Source organism: Nipponia nippon, unplaced genomic scaffold (genome assembly GCF_047370975.1).
Source record: "Nipponia nippon isolate SJK-2023a ecotype South Korea unplaced genomic scaffold, ASM4737097v1 scaffold_16, whole genome shotgun sequence".
Classification (NCBI taxonomy): domain Eukaryota; kingdom Metazoa; phylum Chordata; class Aves; order Pelecaniformes; family Threskiornithidae; genus Nipponia; species Nipponia nippon.
In genome coordinates, this window is record NW_028262332.1 from 3,938,951 (window position 1) to 3,956,606 (window position 17,656).

Sequence of the window (17,656 nt, forward strand, 5' to 3'; positions counted from 1 at the left end):
GGGCCCCTTAATGCTGCTACATTACAGGGATGCAGTGTGCGACAGTGCCACTTTGGTGCCACGGCATCCCACCACTGTGCTTGTAGAGGTTCTGGAGCACCCATTCCATGTACCGCAAACCCCACAGCTGCCGTGCACCCCTGCACGACAAGAGACACAGAAACTAAAGCAGTATCAGATGCCTTCCTACCCGGCACCCAGATTTGTCTCACGCAGTGGCTGCTGTCCCCTGGAAGCTGGGTGGTACTGGGGAGATGACAAGAGGGAGGAGAGGCTCATAGGAGACTGCTGAGCATGTCTACATGCAAGGTCAATTCCCAGGTAGCACAAACGAGGTAGCTCAGCTACAGTCGTTATCAGCTTGAGAGACGAGGAACGGGAAAATGCTGCTCCATGACTTATGGCACTGAAATGCTGTCTCTGCACGGCACTGGGTCAGCACACCATGCTGCTCCAGGTCTCCTAGGCTTGCCCTCTGTCTGCCATGGAGAGCTAAAACCTGCAGTGGACAAGGTGTGAGTGCTGGTCCCTCTGACTCCCCTCTGCCCGCACGGCAGACGCTGCATGCCTGAGCCAAGCTACGACGCAGATTCGCTCAGCTCTCGCTCCTTCATCACTTCATCAATCTCTTTTTGTTTCACATCCCTGTCAAGCAAGACCCAAAAAAAGGATGAAAGGGAGAGAAAGAAATTAATTAAAAATCCTGACCATTTCTTGCTACTGCCTGGATCCATTGCCTCCTTGCTAGAGAAATCCCCGGTAGGACATTCACCTTCCCAGCCTCAGCTGCAACATTTCAATTTCCCTCGAAACCCTGTCAATAAACCCCACCAAAGCAGCGATTCCCAGTACCGCCATGGCTGTGAAAGAGGGCCTTGATACACAGGCCACCTTCTGTTCCCTAGAGCCCTGCTCCTGAATGATACCTGTGTTGGAGGGCCAAGATCCCACAAGGAGCCCCTTTGCCAGCCGGACACCTTGCAAGCAGCAGTGCCAAGACTGCCTTAGGCGAAAACGTATTTCACTGGAAATGAGGGAAGAATGCCAGCCCATTTCAGCAGGGCCATGGTTTCACCCAGAAGATGCAGCACTGTCACTGCAGGCCTCCTCACTGCTGCATCCCCAGGGTGCCTTCACCGTCCCGGGGCTGAGAGCACCAGTGATGTCCCCTGTCCCCCCTTGCCCTTTTCTCTGCCTTACAGATTTCCTCCTTTGTCACCCCTGCTCCTTGCAACCACTGGCAAGGAGTAGATAATTACTCCCTCAACCCTCACCCTTGATAAGGTTTCTATTTCTCCAGTGCATGGCTCATGCTCAGAGTACATCCTTTCAGGAGCAGCTTTACACCACTGATGAAGGAAGAGGAGAGCAAGCTTCTCTGCAGAGAGGGGCTGCTGCACAGCACAAAGCTTCTGACAGAGACGAGATGTGGATGAGAGAACAGCTCCTTGGCGTGGCAGCAGGACAGTACACCCAAAAAAGCTGCCCTGACATGAGATAACATTAACACAGCCTATGTTGCAACCCTGGGGCTGTAGCTCCTAGGCGCACTCCAAGGAGCAAGAAGCTTGAAGATGCCCAGTAGACCCTCTAGGGTGTCCCACAGGAATGGTACCTGAACTCTGAGGAGACGATGATGGCAGAAAAAACAGGATCACTATGGAATTACCAGCTTTGGGGAGGAGAGAGAGAGGGTGTTTGAGGTCCGTATTTCTTGGCAGTTGTGTCCTTGCTTTCATCCTGCTGGCTGGGAGGATGAAGATTCGCAGATGTGCTTATAAAGGCAACGCAGCAAGAACTGGCCCAGCTCTTCACAATCTCCACTGCCTATCTCAGGGCTTGGGGCAAGGTGTTCCCTGCCTCTGCCTGGCAAGGATGTGAATTCTGATGTCCTTTGGTGGAGTGAAGAACCAGAAGGAGGTGGTGCTGAGCCACTATGAGCTGGTGCTTTTGTCTCCAGTAAGCCAAAGCAGTTTACGTCAGTCTGTCAAGCACCAGAGTCCCTGTTCTGCTGGGACTCACCAGGAGATCCCAAACAAAGCCCTTGGACAAAGGTCAAACGAGTTGCCTCCAACTCCCTGTGCTGCTGGAACAATTCCCCCCACGCCACGGCTCAGATTGACGCCTGAGGCTGCAAACTGCAGGGTCTCGTCCCACTCTGGCTGCAGAGTGTCAGTGAGAGCTGGTGATGGATCGAGCTGTCCTGGGTGCAGCATGGCCAAGGAGGGCTTTCCCCAGGCTCTGCATCCCACATGTCCTGCTGCAACCTTCACACAGGCACCGCAATGCCCATCAATGCCTCCAGCTCTCCACAAGCCCCCTGCCACCATCACCTCTGCTCCCAGGGCCGGGGTATCCCCATGCAGCACCCGCAGCCTCTCTCCCTCCCACTGCAATACCTTTTGCTCTCCCCTTCGGTCTGGGACAACCCTGACCCTCTTCCCTCAGCCACAGACACCCTGAAGCCTCCAGCCCTGGCTCTGCGAAGGTTACGTGTTTAGGGGTAAGTCATTACTCTGAGGTTTTGCTTGTCGTCTTTGCATGGATTTATGGGTGGGTGGCTTTCAGCCTCATCTGAAAGCATTAGTCCTGCGTGCCCCAAAAGAGAGACATCACTTTAGTGCCTTCCTTGGGCTACTCCTGGGATGGCTGCCGTCCTCCATGAAGAGACAGCAGGGCTCAGGGAGGCCGCAGCTGCAGGAGATGAGAAGGCTGCTCAGAAGGAGAGAGGGAATAAATCAAACTCTTCCTCCAGTTGTGCCAGGGAGAAAGGAGAGACAAGCGAGGCCCTGGACCCCTGCAGTGAGCTCCACAATGGAAATGTTCACAGCTAACCATACCAGCCATTCAACCTACCAATGCTCTGCAAAGCTTGGCCATCGCCAGCCCTGGGGAGATGGGGGGAGAGGAAGGTTGTGACCCTTGGCAAACTGGGAAACGTTTGCCCCTCCCAACCCCACAGTCACTCTAAACAAAAACCAGACACTCCACAGTTTGCTACCCCTGGAGATCCCCTTGGTAGGGCTTGTTCTCATCCTCCTAGGGTCTTGGCTTCCATCTGGGCTGCTGGTTGAAATCCAGCCCAGGCTGGTAGAGACTTCAAAAGACAGTGTCATCTGAGGAGTAGTGGGTGGTCCACGTCAAACGAGTCGATAGCTGACTGTTCTTATATAAGCCACCACAATAGGGCCTCCTGCTCGACAGCCTCAGAAGAAAGGCGAAGGGCTGCATCAACCACAGGGAGCGGAGCCTGTCCTCGGCCCCAAGGGTGGTCCCTCTGGTGCAGGGCAAGTCACCTTAGTAGGTTGGCATGGGGAGGTGGACATGCCCCTCTATGAGCAGAGGCTGTCTATCTATCTATCCATCTCTGTTGGGTTTGTCCCCAGCACCGTTGGCCAGCCCTAGCTTCACCCTCCGCATGAAACAAAGCAAAACAAAGCACGACAACAATAACGGCACACAAGGGAACGGCTTGGAGGAGGGGGGCGCCTCTGCTCGCCACACTCGCAGCATCCCTGGCAGGATTCAAATGTGCCAGCCTCCAAGTGAGACGTATCTGTACCCTGTGCCGGGCTGCAGGAGTGGCCAGAGCAGCCAAACAGTCCCTGCAACAGCCCCGCAATGTCAGCACGGGGACGGCGTGGGTGGAGGACGGTGGCAAGGCAGGGATGCTGCATGCCAGTGAGCCCCAGCAGAACAACGCCAGCAAGGTCTGCAGTCACCGCTGCCCGCTGCTCACTGCCTGCTGCCCACTCCCCGAGGCTCCCGAATCAAGGGGGCGCGAGGTGAGGGGCTGGCAGTGGGCGGGAGATTCTCACAGCTCCAGCAGGCAGACAGGGAGGGTGGAGGGTAGGGTGAGGGCGGGGGGGGCCCAAAACAAATAATAAAAACAAAATCCCAGTAAGCACATTAGAATTCGTTTGAAGTGCAGAGAAGCTTTCAGGCAGGGTTATGTACATCTCCCAGCCCGGCATGATTTACATGTTCCTTGCAACCAAAGGAATCTTCCCTGATTTGAAGTAAAACAGATGTTTTGGGTTTTTCTCCTCCCCCCACCCCCCCCACCCCCTTTTAATAATTTCTTTATTGAAATGATGGCTATACAGCCAACCAGCCCAGAGCGAGAGCCCTGCTACCCCCAGCAGGCCTCTGCTGGGACCGGAGACCTGCTGCCCTGCATTTCGGGACAGTGCCTTGTTGTTGTGGTGGCCATGCTTGCACGCGTCCGGAGATGTGGAACCAGCCCCGCTCTCCCGCAAATGCTGCTCCGGAGGCATCGCTCCCTGCAGGTTTCTTCCCTTGCTTTTCCCTCTGCGTGGAAGAATTGCAACTCCCAGCAGCTTTGCCTCCTCTGCAGCTAGAGCTAACACATGGATCCTCCATCCCTGCCCCACCAGCCCAGGTCCAGGAGACCTTCTAATCTCTACTACTGGTCCAGGAGACTTGTTGCGTTTGACGGTGGGACTTGCCCTTGCTCCTACACCTTAGCATCACACCTTACCCTGGTTGTGCTCTATCCTAGCAACGTCGATTGAGAAGGGAAGCCTGGCCAATGCCCACGGACTGGAGCAGGGCAGCAGCTGTGCTGTTCACACATCCCAAGTGAAACAACCCAGCACAGGGGCTGGTGTCAGGCAGACAAGCTGGAGCTGGGAATGTCTCTTGGTTTGAGAACTATGGGATCTCAGCCAAGTTACTTTGCCCCTATTTTTGTCCCATGTTTTTCACCCAGTAAAGTCATTTGTGGAAGGAACTTCCTTTTCCCAGAGGGATGCACAGCACCAAGCGCAGCAGGGGCTTCTGAGTGCTGGTTGATGCTGCAAACTACCAGCATAGCCATGCCCTTGAGTTTACACTCAGAATAATAACTCATGGCCAGTTGCAAATCCATCCAGCTCCCCCCATCTTTCTTTTCTTTCTCTTTTTTTTCTTTTAAACCCTGTTGTTATTTCTCAGTACTTTGTTGGTGGCAGGGTGGGAAGGCTTTTTGTAACACATTCACGTACCATTGGGACTCACTCCCATTCCTGTCTGGTACAAGAGATTGCACAAGAGCGAGAAACAAACGGGGATGAGGAAATGCGTGTTTATAAGAGGCAGCGCTGTCATCGTGAGCAAGGGACCCCCCGCAAGAGAGCTGGCCTGGGAGCCAGGGGAGAGTTTCCATTCTCTCCTAACACTCCATTCATGCCTCGTTTCATACCTCCCTGGAGGCTCTGCGACTGGCCACAGTCCCACAGCACAGCGCGGGACTCACACCCCCCATGCGCCGCCTTCTGTGATATTTGTTGTTGGGAGAAAGAGAGAGATGTTGCTGTCTCATAAAGATAATAAATTGAGAAAGAGCAGCGCCCTTTGCTATTGCATGTGCTCCTTGTTTTCCTCCCGCAGCAGAGGAGCGGGTCCTCCCTCCTGCATCGCCCAGTGCCCTCTCCACTGCGCACCTCGCCTCTGCCTGCTCCCCTCGTGCACCCCTGCTGCCCATCCTCACGGGGCTCTTCGTTAACGCCCACCGCGGGGGCTTGCATGGGACTTCCCCACTCAGTTGCTGCAGTTGCCACAATGATCATCCTCCTGACTTGATCAGGAGCCCTCCGTATAATCCAAACCACATTGCTGCCTGATCGGATACAGTCACTGGTAAATAACCTTGACTGCAGTGGTCTGGAAGAGAGAGGGATCCCATATCACCACTATTAATGATTTAGGATTGTACATTGTTTGCAGATGAAACAGAGAGGGTCTCATCACTCGCTGCTCCCTGCCCAGGCATCTTCCCCAGGACAGTCCCTGCCCCACCTTACTTCAGATGGCTCTAAGCTAAAGTCACCCGGGTGACAGTTACTCCTGCATGCAAGGAATGGCGATGGCTGATCTCTGCACTCCCTCATGCATTGCAGAGCCCCCAGTGATGGGGCTGGGGTCCCCCTGGAAACAGGTGGGGTATTAGTAAAACCGAAAGCAATCGCCATGCACACATAGTACAACCCACTTGTGTCCCTCTCCCTTCTGGTCCTGCAAGCCCCCCGCCTCCTCCCCCCTTTCTCCACACACCTCAATTTCATTATCTCTGATCTTGAGCTGCCTATTACACGCTTTTTGCCAACATAAATATTTAATCCCGGCGCATTGCACAGAAAGGCCCTTGTGGAGTTAATACTTCAACTCATGTTTCCACTTGGAAAACAATTCAGCGGGTGGCAGTGCAGCAGGTACAAGCCAGGGACAGAGCTGAAAGCTGGAGGTGGCCTGCAAGAGCGCAGGAGCCGCGTGGGCTGACAGAGATGGGCTTCATGCTATGGGGTGGGCTTCACACCATGGGCTGGGCTGCAGTGGGGCAGCTCTGCCAGAGCAGCGATCAGGCAGGTTTGGATAGGCAATGGAAGAGCAACAGGGATGTCACTGCAAGCTGCTGCCCAGGGAGTGTTGTACACTGCCAAGGGGAACACAAGGTGCAGCACTTTGCTGGGCTGTAGCAGTATTTAGGATATTCTGTTCTCTGCAGCGCCCTCGGTGGAAAGCCCTCTGTAAAGGGTTTGCTTCACCTGCCAGAGCACAAGGCTAACCAGCCACACAATCACATGCTGCTCCACGCGTGCACCGTCACAGATATCCTCATCAAACATCTCAAAAATACACCTGCATACCCAGAGGTTATTTAGAGCAGGAGCTGGCCATGATTTCGCCTCAGATGGGCTACGGGATAAGGGTTATGGGATGGTAGGTTTATGGGGTATTGGGCAGCACTAAGGTACATGTTCCTGCTGCTGGTATAGGAAAGACCCCCAGCAAAGCAAGGTGTCTCTGCCTCCCAGATCCAAACCCATAAACAGTATGGACAGATACACACAGCAGTCCTCATCCATACATTTCCATGCACTTGGGTCCAGCACAGACAAAGGGCAGCACCCATGGGGACGCAGCACCGCAAAATGTACACAAACCCTAACAAAGCCCCGAAACCCAGAGGGGAGAAGAACAAGAGGCAGAGAAGACAGAGAAGGTGACACTGGTAGTGCTGATGGTCCCCAGAGGCAGCCTGTTAATCAGGTAAATACATCACAGCCTGCAGCAGTGCTGCAAAGGTTGGATTCATAGGATCACCCCAGGTAGCTTCAGGTCCCCACCAGTCCCCTACATACTGCCTTGATGGGGATAAGGCCAGCTGGGCAGGCAGGACAGTGGGTTGGGATGAGACAGAATCTTTGTTTCTGTCTTGGCCTACTTTATGGGCATAAAGCAGGGAGAGCTGCATTGATGTGACTCGGGCATTATCCCAGACTTGCTCTGGGACAACTAAGCTCACAATTAAGCAAAAAGATGTTGTTATTAAGACAGCAACTTCCTCTGGAGAATAGGCTGCCCAAGCCAGGGACATGCAGCAGACCTTGCCCGTGCAGGATGGACACTCCTGCAAGAAGGGGGGTGCAGCGTAGGGACAAGAGGACAACTTGTGGCAGCTGTAATGGCTTGAAATCCTTTTGCTTATATCTGTGGTGACATGCCAAAGGGCACTGAAGAAGTGTTTTGGTTCGAGGTGCTTGTTCTGAGAGGTTTCCCCAGCAGCCTGGGGTGGGTGTCCCAGAGAGCAAGAGGCATACCCGAGCATCCCCCACCCCATGCAAGAAACTGGCATTGGCGCGTAAAGGTTCTGGTGTGCAGGATACGTACTTACCCCACACCCTGTCAAAGAAAGGCTGGAAGACTGTGATGTTGCAATGACGCAAACCAGATAGAAAGAAAACATGAAAGTATCCCAGCCTGGTGGCAGGCTTGTGCAATGAGATTAAGAGCTGAGGCTATTTCCATAACTGCAGGGCGGTGGGAGATGATCAGAAGGAAGGAGAAAACGATGCCAGGGGCTGGCACGTGCCAGACATAGCTCAGGTTGCTGCTGCTGTGCACTGCCCTGCAGCTTCCCCAACCAACAGGAGAAAAGATGGAAGAAAAGCAACAGGCCCTGATTCAGGGGTATGACAGCCCAGCGCTGAGTCAAGGTAAGCACCCAAGCCCACCTCACTGAGCTGGCTGGCTGCCCAGCCAGTGGCTCCAGGTGTTTGGGCAAACATCTAGCAGTGACCCAGCACCGAGCTCCCTGAGTCGGGGCTCCCTGCTGCCAGGGCAGCAGGTCTCCACACCCAGCTCCATCAGCTCATCTAGTGAAGCCAGGACCCTGCCCCACCACCCCCTCCATCCACCATCCTCTGAACAAAAAGCAACCCTCATCCCCTACTTTTCTTTTTTAGAAACATTTAAATTATGACATAAGCTTTGGCTCCAAGGGTTTTCAGTGAAAGCCAGGGTATTTTCTTTCCCCTTTTCATAACAGAAACCATATTGCTGTATAATCAAATTTATCTCATGCCTGATGAGGGAAGTGAGCGTGTGTGTGTGAGGTGACCAGGAGTAATAAGGGCATGTGTGCTGGGAACAATCACTCTGAAGGTACTCAAAGAAAATATCCTTGGCAGTATGAGGTGGTATCAGATTGGGGAGACCAAGCAGAGACCAAGTGGGCCACAGCTCCAGTAGGGAGCACAACCCATGGCAAGTCCCACCTCACCACGTAGATGCCACCTCTGCAACCAAGCAGCTACTTCTCGGCTTTCTCTCCCATTTTATTATGCTGTTCTCACTGTACAGGAAACCTAGCAAAGGGTGTAGCTCAGTTTTAACATGTCTGTTTTACAGCTGGGAAAACTCAGAAAGCAGCAGCTACTTTGAGGCTACTTGAGTGTCTCCACTTTACAGTGACCTACTCTAGTGCAAACTCAGCTGAAGCCAGTGGGAGCTGTGGCTCTGCCAGTGAAGCCTTGAAGATGATGCTCCCAAAATGGAGATGTTTGAATTCACTGGTTACTTTTGCAAACACGGGTTCTGCAGCAGGGACTTGGCCACCTAAGCACTAACATAACCTGAGACAGGCAATGAGGGCTGTGAACTTGTGAAGCTGAGGGATTTCTAAAGCCTCAGAACATAAAACTGAAAAAGGTCCCAAAATGTGGGCACTCCTGACAAGTCCACTATTAAGCAAAACAGCTAAGCAGCAGCAGTTGCAGCAAAGAAATTGCAGGCCATGTCCTACCACACTACTGCTCCATCATCTGAACCCAAGACTGCCTGAGGTCTAGGGGAATAACACCTCCCTTCAACACCACTGAAGACCAGCACAGAAAAACCCAGATGCACTCAATATCCTCAAACTAGAAAAATACAAGCAAACTTCTTTTGCAGGGGACAAACAATCCCAAAACCCAAAGAATAAGTTAAAGGTCACTCAAGATCTACCAGAAAGCAGGTGAGTTCAGCAACCGCCTGTGCAGGAGGTCCGTCACCCATGCAGCTCCCCCATGACAAACTCCCTGCAGCTGGGAAACAGCCTTGTCCCGTGACCTTGAGGGGGAGAAGCGGTGGCAGAGCCAGAGGGCTCACCGTGTGCTGATAAAATCCAGTGTGGCACGACCACGAGGTGGGTGCTTACAGATATAATGCTCTGCACAAGCCAAAGATTAAAAGAGAAATGTTGGGATTTTTTTTTAAATGCATAGCAAAAAAAAAGGAAAATGAAGATAACAAAGTGCTCTCTGGGAGAAAAGGCTGGTGAGAGACTGTGCTGTTGCTGTTACAAGAAAAGGATGGGGTGGGATGTGCTGCAGGTGTCCTTTGGAAAAATGAAACAAAAAAAATGTTTAACTAGTTTTATGGACTTGCAGGCCACGTATGAGATAAATGCACATTGCTGGTCTGAGCTGGGACAGATCTTGTAGGTAATGGCATCCATACTTTGCCTCTAGAGTGTGGAGGAAAAGATGGGCAGATAGGATTAGTTTATGACTTATTTTTTTATTTGGATCAGCATCGCCTTTTGGGCCCGGTATCTCCAGCTTTTGGGACCTGGGGTCCCATCCAGAGTCTGTCTGAGCTGATTTACTCCCTGGGCTGTGGGTATGGCTCCAGCTTCAGATAAGACCTGTGGGTGCAGTAGTATCTGAACACCTGGGCACCAGAGCAGCTTGTCACATCCTTCCTGGGACATATTTATGGATACAGCTGAGCTGCTTTTGGCCCCTCCTTAAGGCTAGAATTAGCCTATTAAAAACTTGAATTGTCTGCAAATATCAGGTTGAGCTGCTACTGGGTGCAGGGACCAGTCAAAGGAGGAGGCAAAAACTTCCCATCCAAACATCAAGGTGTTGGCTAGCGACGCATGAACACACACGTGGCAAATCCAATCATCATTTTGCAGAGACAAAGTCTGCCTGGGGTGTACAAGAGCTATCCAGCCACAAAACAACGCATGGTGAATCACCCTAACAGAGACCCGAGCAGTAAAACATCACCAGCACCACAGCACGTAAGGTGCCAGCTCCAATCCTGCTGCAGAGCAGCCCCACCAGCCCAGGCTTGCACTTTGTCTGATACCCCCTTGCTCTCCTCTTGCTTGGCAGAGCAGGTGTAAGGCCGTGGGACTGCCAAGTGAACACAGCCGTGCTGCGTCTGGCTTGGGCTGGCTTGCACACAGCCTGCTTGGATCCCTCTGCATCAAGCTTGCCCGTAATTTAAATTCCAGGATCAGCATGGGCAGAGCGTGTTTTGGGCTGTGCGCACCCCAGCAGGACTGCAAGCAGGACCGGAGCTGCAGACGTGATGTAACACTGCCTCTTTGTGTCAAAGCCCTGGTGCTGCCCCCCACAAGGCAAGCGAGCATCGCTCCTGCTAAGTGCCCGGGATGGAGGTGCGGCGGCAGAAGCTTCATCTGCGCTCTGGCAACAGAGGGAAAACTCCAGCTGGCAAAGTGGCATCGCCCGCTGTCTCTAGTACTGTTCAAAAAAGTCATTTTGCTGCCAGATTGGCTTTGCTGGGAAAAAAACACCAACACACTGAGGACAAGAACAAGAGAGAGGGGAGAGTGTGAGACACCAAGCCAGCCAGCAGCATTTTTGAGGGCATGCCACGGCTTCCTTGATGTGACCTCTCAGGTACCTGGGTCCCAGACTGCATGAGGAAATTAGGAAGAGGAGACCCTATTTTTGTGCTAGAGGCATTGCTTAATCCCCTGACCAAAAAAGCAATTCTTTTAAGTGCTCTTCTGAAGTGGGGCCTATGTGAAGTGCGAGCAAGGGCATCCCTCGACTCTGCTCAGCTCCAGCCCACTGAAGAGCTTCAGGCATGTCACATCACCTCTCCCTGCCTCAGTTTCCCTAGCTAGGACATGGCCAACAAGAACAAAAGCAATTGCCCTTCTCCTGACCCATTGCTCCCCTACAAGATAAAAGAAACACCCACTCCAAGCAGTGAATTCCTTGTGTCCTGGAAGGGGAGAGGGTTCAAACCCCACTGTAAGAATCAAATCAACATGACCCTCAGCTTTCCAGCCTTCAGGAAAAATGTATTCTATACCATGGAGAACTGATGAACAAAACAAATAACTCCAACGCAGTAGCACAGTGCAGGTTTTGCTGGCTTAGAGGCAAATCAAAGCCAGCAATGCCTGTGTTGATATTTATATCGCATCTCTTGTACTCACTCTCCCATTAGTCAATGACATAAGACTTGGACGGATCTATGTTAGTGGCATTAGGTTTCTACACGCTCAGAAATAAGAATAGTCTCCAAGTCCATAACTGTAAAGGGTTGGTGATAGGGATTTGGTGATGGGGAAAAGGTGGAATTGCAAAGGTCCATTTGTCTACCAACAGACAAAGAGGCCAAACTTCTCCTCTCCACCCTATTACCATTTCCCGAAAATATCCTATATTCGCACACTTCCCCAGCTGCAATACCTTACACAATGACCTGTCCATGCCTCCTCCTCCTCCTTGCTCCCCCACTGCCAGCCTTCCTCAAGCCACCCTCAGGTGAGCAATGTGAATGGGCCTGGACCCAGCCAGGTTTGGGGCTTGGATGCCAGGAATTTTTAGAACAAAACCACCAAGAATGTTATTTCAATCTGGACATCCTGAGGAAAGGGTGGGGAGGAGCCGGCCATGGGAGGCAACAAAGGCTGTTCTGTTTCTCTTTGTGACACAAGGTATGAGCAGAAACAGAGAATTTGGGGAGGATAACCTAGTCTTTCCAGCGAAAAGGAGGGAGAAGCTCATACGCTTGGCAGATACTAGGGAAGAAGGTTCCACTGAGGTCAGTGTACCTTCTGACTCCAGATATGTCCCAGGTGGCTGAATACTGGTGACAGGGACAGATCTGGATGTGGAATGAGGATTCAGGCACAAACCCAACTTTCACAATGGTGATGGCAAACGATCACTATAGTAATATTGCAGCAGCACCTGGAGGCCCTGATCTGAGTCACCCAGGCTGGTCTGTACACAGAGAGAGTGAGAGAGAGCTTAAAACCCGAGCTTATAAAGGGAACAGGCAAACAGATGAAGATGAAAGTGAGACAAAGCGATCTGCTTACATCACTCAGTAGAGCAAATGGCAAAGTTGGGAAGAGCCTCCAGCACCTTGACTGGCCATGAAGAAAGCATGAATGTCTTTTCTGTGGCCTCTATATGTGCACTCTCCTAATGTTGGAAACGTCAACAGGAGTCCAACCTTCCTCCATGCACAGGACTTCATTAATATCAGCAGAAAGAGAGACATTATCTCCTACTGAGCCCCTGACCTCCCTGTATAGACCATCTTTCATGGGGTCAATCCACCTCCACTGTAGTGATCTTCACGTAGCCCAGATGGGCCCAGACAGTTTCATGCTGGACTTGCTTCAGCAAAATCACATCTAAGAGAGCATTTGGGCAGCCTGGTTCTGAAGCAACCCTAAACTGCTGAGGAAGGATGAGCCTGCAGTTAGAGCACAGGCCTGGGATTTAGCAAACACTTGTTCAACTCCTGACTTGCCCTGTTTGAGCTTCTGCAAGCCAGGAATGCCTGAGAAGAAACTACAGCCATACACTGCTCAGCTTCAGGAAGCTGGAGAGCATGTGGAATAGAAGAGGTGGATTCAATGAAGCAGCACAGCTCCTATACACACAGGGGACTCAGCCAAGGGCTGTAACAGATGTGTTTTAACCCATGCCACTGAGCTATGTGGGATCTGTCTCAGATTGCTCCAGTGCTCATTCACGTGTCTTCCTGACAGAAGACCAACAATAACAATTAGTATCGTATAAGGAGCAGCAGACTGCTGCCAGCATTAGCACACTCTTGAGCACCAAGGGTTTCCATTCCACTTTTCATCCCAGCTATGCGTAAGGCAGAGGTCAGTCAACATTAATCAGCCTTGTTCTGGGCCAGCTCCTTTAGCGCATTGAGCTTGCTGAACTGTAATTGCTGTCTCTCTATGCTACGATGGGTTCCCCCTACTCAATGCCTTTGCCTCTTTCCTTAAGCTCACCAAACTAAAGTATGTTCACTGTTAGCCAGCATATGATGACAGAGGCTAAGCCTGGCCGTGCTGGTGATGGCCTTCAGACCCTACAGGGGATGACGCTGGCTGGGCAGTTCTTGGTGGGGCTTGGCTGCGGATGGGAGCCTTGTGTTGTCATTCTGAGGTCTAACTGAATCCCCTTCTATCTGATGGCAGTCCCCAATCTTCATCCCCTACGAAGGGTTTTCCACCTTTCCAATACTCCTGAAACACGCTCTCCCAGAGCCTTTGGGCTGCTTCAGGATCACCCTGGGGAAACCCTATCTGAGCCAGCAAAGGGAATGCAAATTTGAGGCTCCTTCTCAGCACATGAACACACTCCAAGGAAAGGCTCTGGAAGGGATCCTGATGACTTCCATATTATTTCCAGTAAATTTTGTGCTGATTCTTGGCACAAACACCGGAAATGAATAGGCTAGGTCAGGAATGTAAATAAAGTGAAACATTGGGAATTAATCTAATCTATAATTATAGTATCTGTGGTGCAGGGAAGAAGTCGGTGTGTTTGCACTGCAGCTCCATTGAGGAGCTGGAGGGGGTTTTCATTTCCCTTTCCAAAATTTCCCTTTTTGGCTGAGGGATACTTGGTGTCTCCCCAAGTATCTCAAATGAACGTGCTGGGCTGGCAAAGCTGCTTTCCGGCAGCTGATCAGGTACAGCTCAGCAAAGAGGCATCCCCAGGCACTCAGGGAATGACAGGGTGAGAAGCTGAGATGGATGAGCTAGAGAGATGGATGAGCTGAGCTGAAGGCTCAGGGAGGCTACGGGATGCACGGGGGAAGCTCCTGTCACCACAGCAGAGAGATTGGTTGGGTTTGTAGGGTGCTGAGCTATATAAGGGCCATGAGCAATATAAGCTCAGTCTTCCAGGCTGAGTGTGACCTCTGAGACAAGCCACAGCTCTTTCTCTTGACTGGTGTTTGGTGCTTGGTGCATCACCAGTTGCCTGTCACAGCACGGTGCTCCCAAGCTCCCAAACCATCAGTCTGACTGGCATTAACCGCTGTCTAAACTGGCTGGTCCATGCAAGATGAGCACTTAACAGACATGTAGACATCTCTCTCTCTGCCTTCCTCACCCCATCCTCTTCTAGATCCACCTGGGAGGAAGCTTGGCAGACTGCTCTAGTCTAGCTGACCTCAGGGGAGAACAATCCCCTCTCCTGTGATGTGTTTTGCAAGAATTATAAGACTTTTGGTTTTTAAGAGCTTAAACCAAACTTGAAAGACTTCAAGGACCATCCCCAGTATTCCTGTGTGCTTGCACACCAGTGCATTCACATGATGGCAGCATGGATCCCCATGCACAGGCACCTATGTCTGACAGACCGGCTGGAGTGTCCATGCGTGTACAAGAGTGTATGGAGCACATGCATCTTTGTTGACATGAACTACTTTCCCTCTGAAAACCCTCTGTGCAGGGACTAGCATCTCAACCCCAAAGTACTACAGGCAGGGGGAAGAAAAAGGCTGACAGGCAACATATTTTCATCAGACTGACATTGCAAAGGACAAGTAAATTAGTTCTCCTTTTGTTAGCTTATATTTTGAAATTACAGAAGTCTCAAAAGCAGAGGAATCAATCAGACTTTGTTTATTTGTTTGCTTGTAGAGCATTTTTTGGGTTTGTTTTTCATACTCAAGCCCAGCTTTGATCTCAGGTGGTAATACTCCAAACAAACGGTCAACAGCAGAGTGTAATTGCCATAGGTACTACAGCAGAAAAGGGACAGGATGTCTGACACATTTACAGAGCAGAAGAGACTTCCATGATCTCACAGTCCCCTCTCTCGATTTATGTGATACCCTTAGACTACTGAACAAGCAAAAGCATTTGCTTTTGAAGAGCTCTGATGATGCAGACTCTATGTGCTCACCTAACAGCCTAGGGAAAAGCACAAGTCCCTGCCGAGTTGCTATAATCAGGATTATACCCAGGCCAGAGCCTTTCAAGACAGCTATTTTTCCACAGAAACAAATGAAACAAGCAGAAGAAATTCAATTTAAGAAATGACCCCGTGCCCGTGTTTCTGTTGTTGTTACGTCTGCACGGGCTCAGAACAGAGTGTTAGCCTCACATTTCACTGTTCTGGCTTTCTTCATGCTGTGTTGCAACTGTATGGACATCTGAACAGAGGAATATTTAATGTGTGTGCCTATGTATCTGAGGATGCACAGATGCTAAATAAACACATGCTGGTTAGGCCCCAGGTTGGAGTAAATGTCTGTGTGTGTGCTGCATATGCATGCATCCACGGCAGTGCGTGCAAACACATTAAGCAGTAGGTCTATCAGTCCACGCAGGTGTGCTGGGGCATGCAGCAGCAGACGCCAAGGAAGGTGTGCTGTAGTGTGTGTGCATGAACATTTTTTGGATGCCCAGGAGTGTGGGTCCATCCTCACAGGTGCCAACACAAACATGTGTCCATACATGTGCGCTTAAGCGTGCACAGTCCTGGGAATGGTGTGCCAAGCCCTGCTGAGCGTTAGCGGTGGGATGGAGCCAACACGGTGCGTCACCGCAGGGCCTGTCCCCGCAGAAGGATGGGGTCCAAAGCTCCTTGATGCCAGGGGAATGATGCCTGCTGGCTGCCTGCAGCCATGGCTCCCCACAAAAAGCTACTGTCCCTCACCCAGGGGCACCTACAGAGAGTAGGAGCTGCCCATAGCCACCTGCAGGACAAGGGGCATCACTGATCTCTGCTTACCCCCTCCATGGCAATGTGCCACAAAGCAGAAGCCTGGCTTTGACCAAAGGGATGACAGAACCCCAGACAAAGCCTTACGCCTTCCACCCAAGGCTCTCCCAGCCCTTTGCAGACATCAGGAATTAGATCACAGAGCCCCTAAAGCAATGGGTGAGTGCAATTATCCCTGCCCGGCAGATGGGGAAGGTGATTTGGCAGCCCAGGCTGCCCAAGAGCCAGACCTTCTGGCTCCCAGCTCCATGTGTTCACCTCAGCAGCAGCCTCCCCATTAAACCCAGCGGCTCTTCCCTCTCCCAATGCCCCTGGCAGCCGTAAGCCGAACGGCTGAGAGCTCACAACTGGCTGATTTTATGGGCGGCGGGTTATTAGCAAGCTCTGCGGTTGCTCCAGCCTCTCCCTGGCATCTTGTCAGAGCAGCCCAGTTCCCAGAGATATTAATAATTATATTTATGCATTATATATATTTAACAGGAAAACATTTAAAATTATTAAATGGCAAGAGGTATCACTTGGAGCCCGCTCCTGGACACAGCCCTGCTCAAGAGATGTACAATAAAGGCTTCTCCTTCTTTGGAGGCTGTCAACATACTTAACTGGGGGGTGGTGGAGAGGGAGGCAAAGGGAAAGTATTAATCAAGATCTTTAAAAGTTCTCGCTGACAGACCATTTGCCAGCTCTTGCTTTAAATGCTTTTGTGGTCCCATAAAAAGTTTCATTACTCACTACAAAATGTGTTTTAATTATTACAGTCACTCTGACATTGAGCCCTGGGTGTTTCTCTCTTGCTTACTCTGTCTCTCGTCCATCTCCTTGCCTTTTTTCTCTCTTTTTTCCTCTCTTACTCTCCTGGCTCCTGCTGTCCCCCCCAAGATAGAGGATGCCCTGGCTAACAAGCCAGGTTGAAAAGCCCAGACTCCCTCCAAACGACAGTGAGGTTGAAAAGCCCAGACCCTCTCCAAAGGATACTGAAGGAGAAGATAATATTCAGATCCTGAAATTATCCCTTTGCTTTGGACACTAATTACTGCATAAGAGTCAAACAGAAAATCCAATCCCATGTGCTCAAAGCATATCTCAGAAGAGTCAAGTAAGTGAACCAGAACATCAGCACAGGTGTGGCAGCCATCCCTGCAGAAGTGTCTGGGTGGTGGGCAGATGGATTTGATGTCTCTCTGATCTGGTATATGTGTCCTAATATAAACAGCAACGTACATAAACAACACCTATCCCACTTTTGACATCTGGCTATTTTGGTCCACCAGGCATTTGGCAACTTGCTTCAATCTGACCACATTAGCTCAGTTCATCCATGAGACAACCCTAATCCACCAGGCATGGACCTGGAAGCCCAGCACGCTGAAAATGTGAGTTATTCCAGTGGAGTCTCCCACAGACTCCCAGTGCCTCTCGTGTCATACTGACAGACACTGGTTTTCCATTTCACTAGCAGAGCCTACCACTCAAAGCAACAGAAAGAGTGTCATCATTTGTCCAGTGTCTGGAGGAATATGGTGCTAACAAAAAGGTTAATAACAATTAAACAACAGAACTGGAGATCCCCC

At 51.1% G+C, this 17,656-nt stretch overlaps 1 protein-coding gene across 5 annotated transcripts in view; it reads right to left on the reverse strand.

Annotated features, from left to right (window-relative positions):
• The window catches only part of ASTN2 (astrotactin 2), a 358,876-nt gene that overhangs the window by 16,310 nt on the left and 324,910 nt on the right, over positions 1–17,656 (reverse strand). The gene's annotated exons all lie outside the window — the stretch shown is intronic.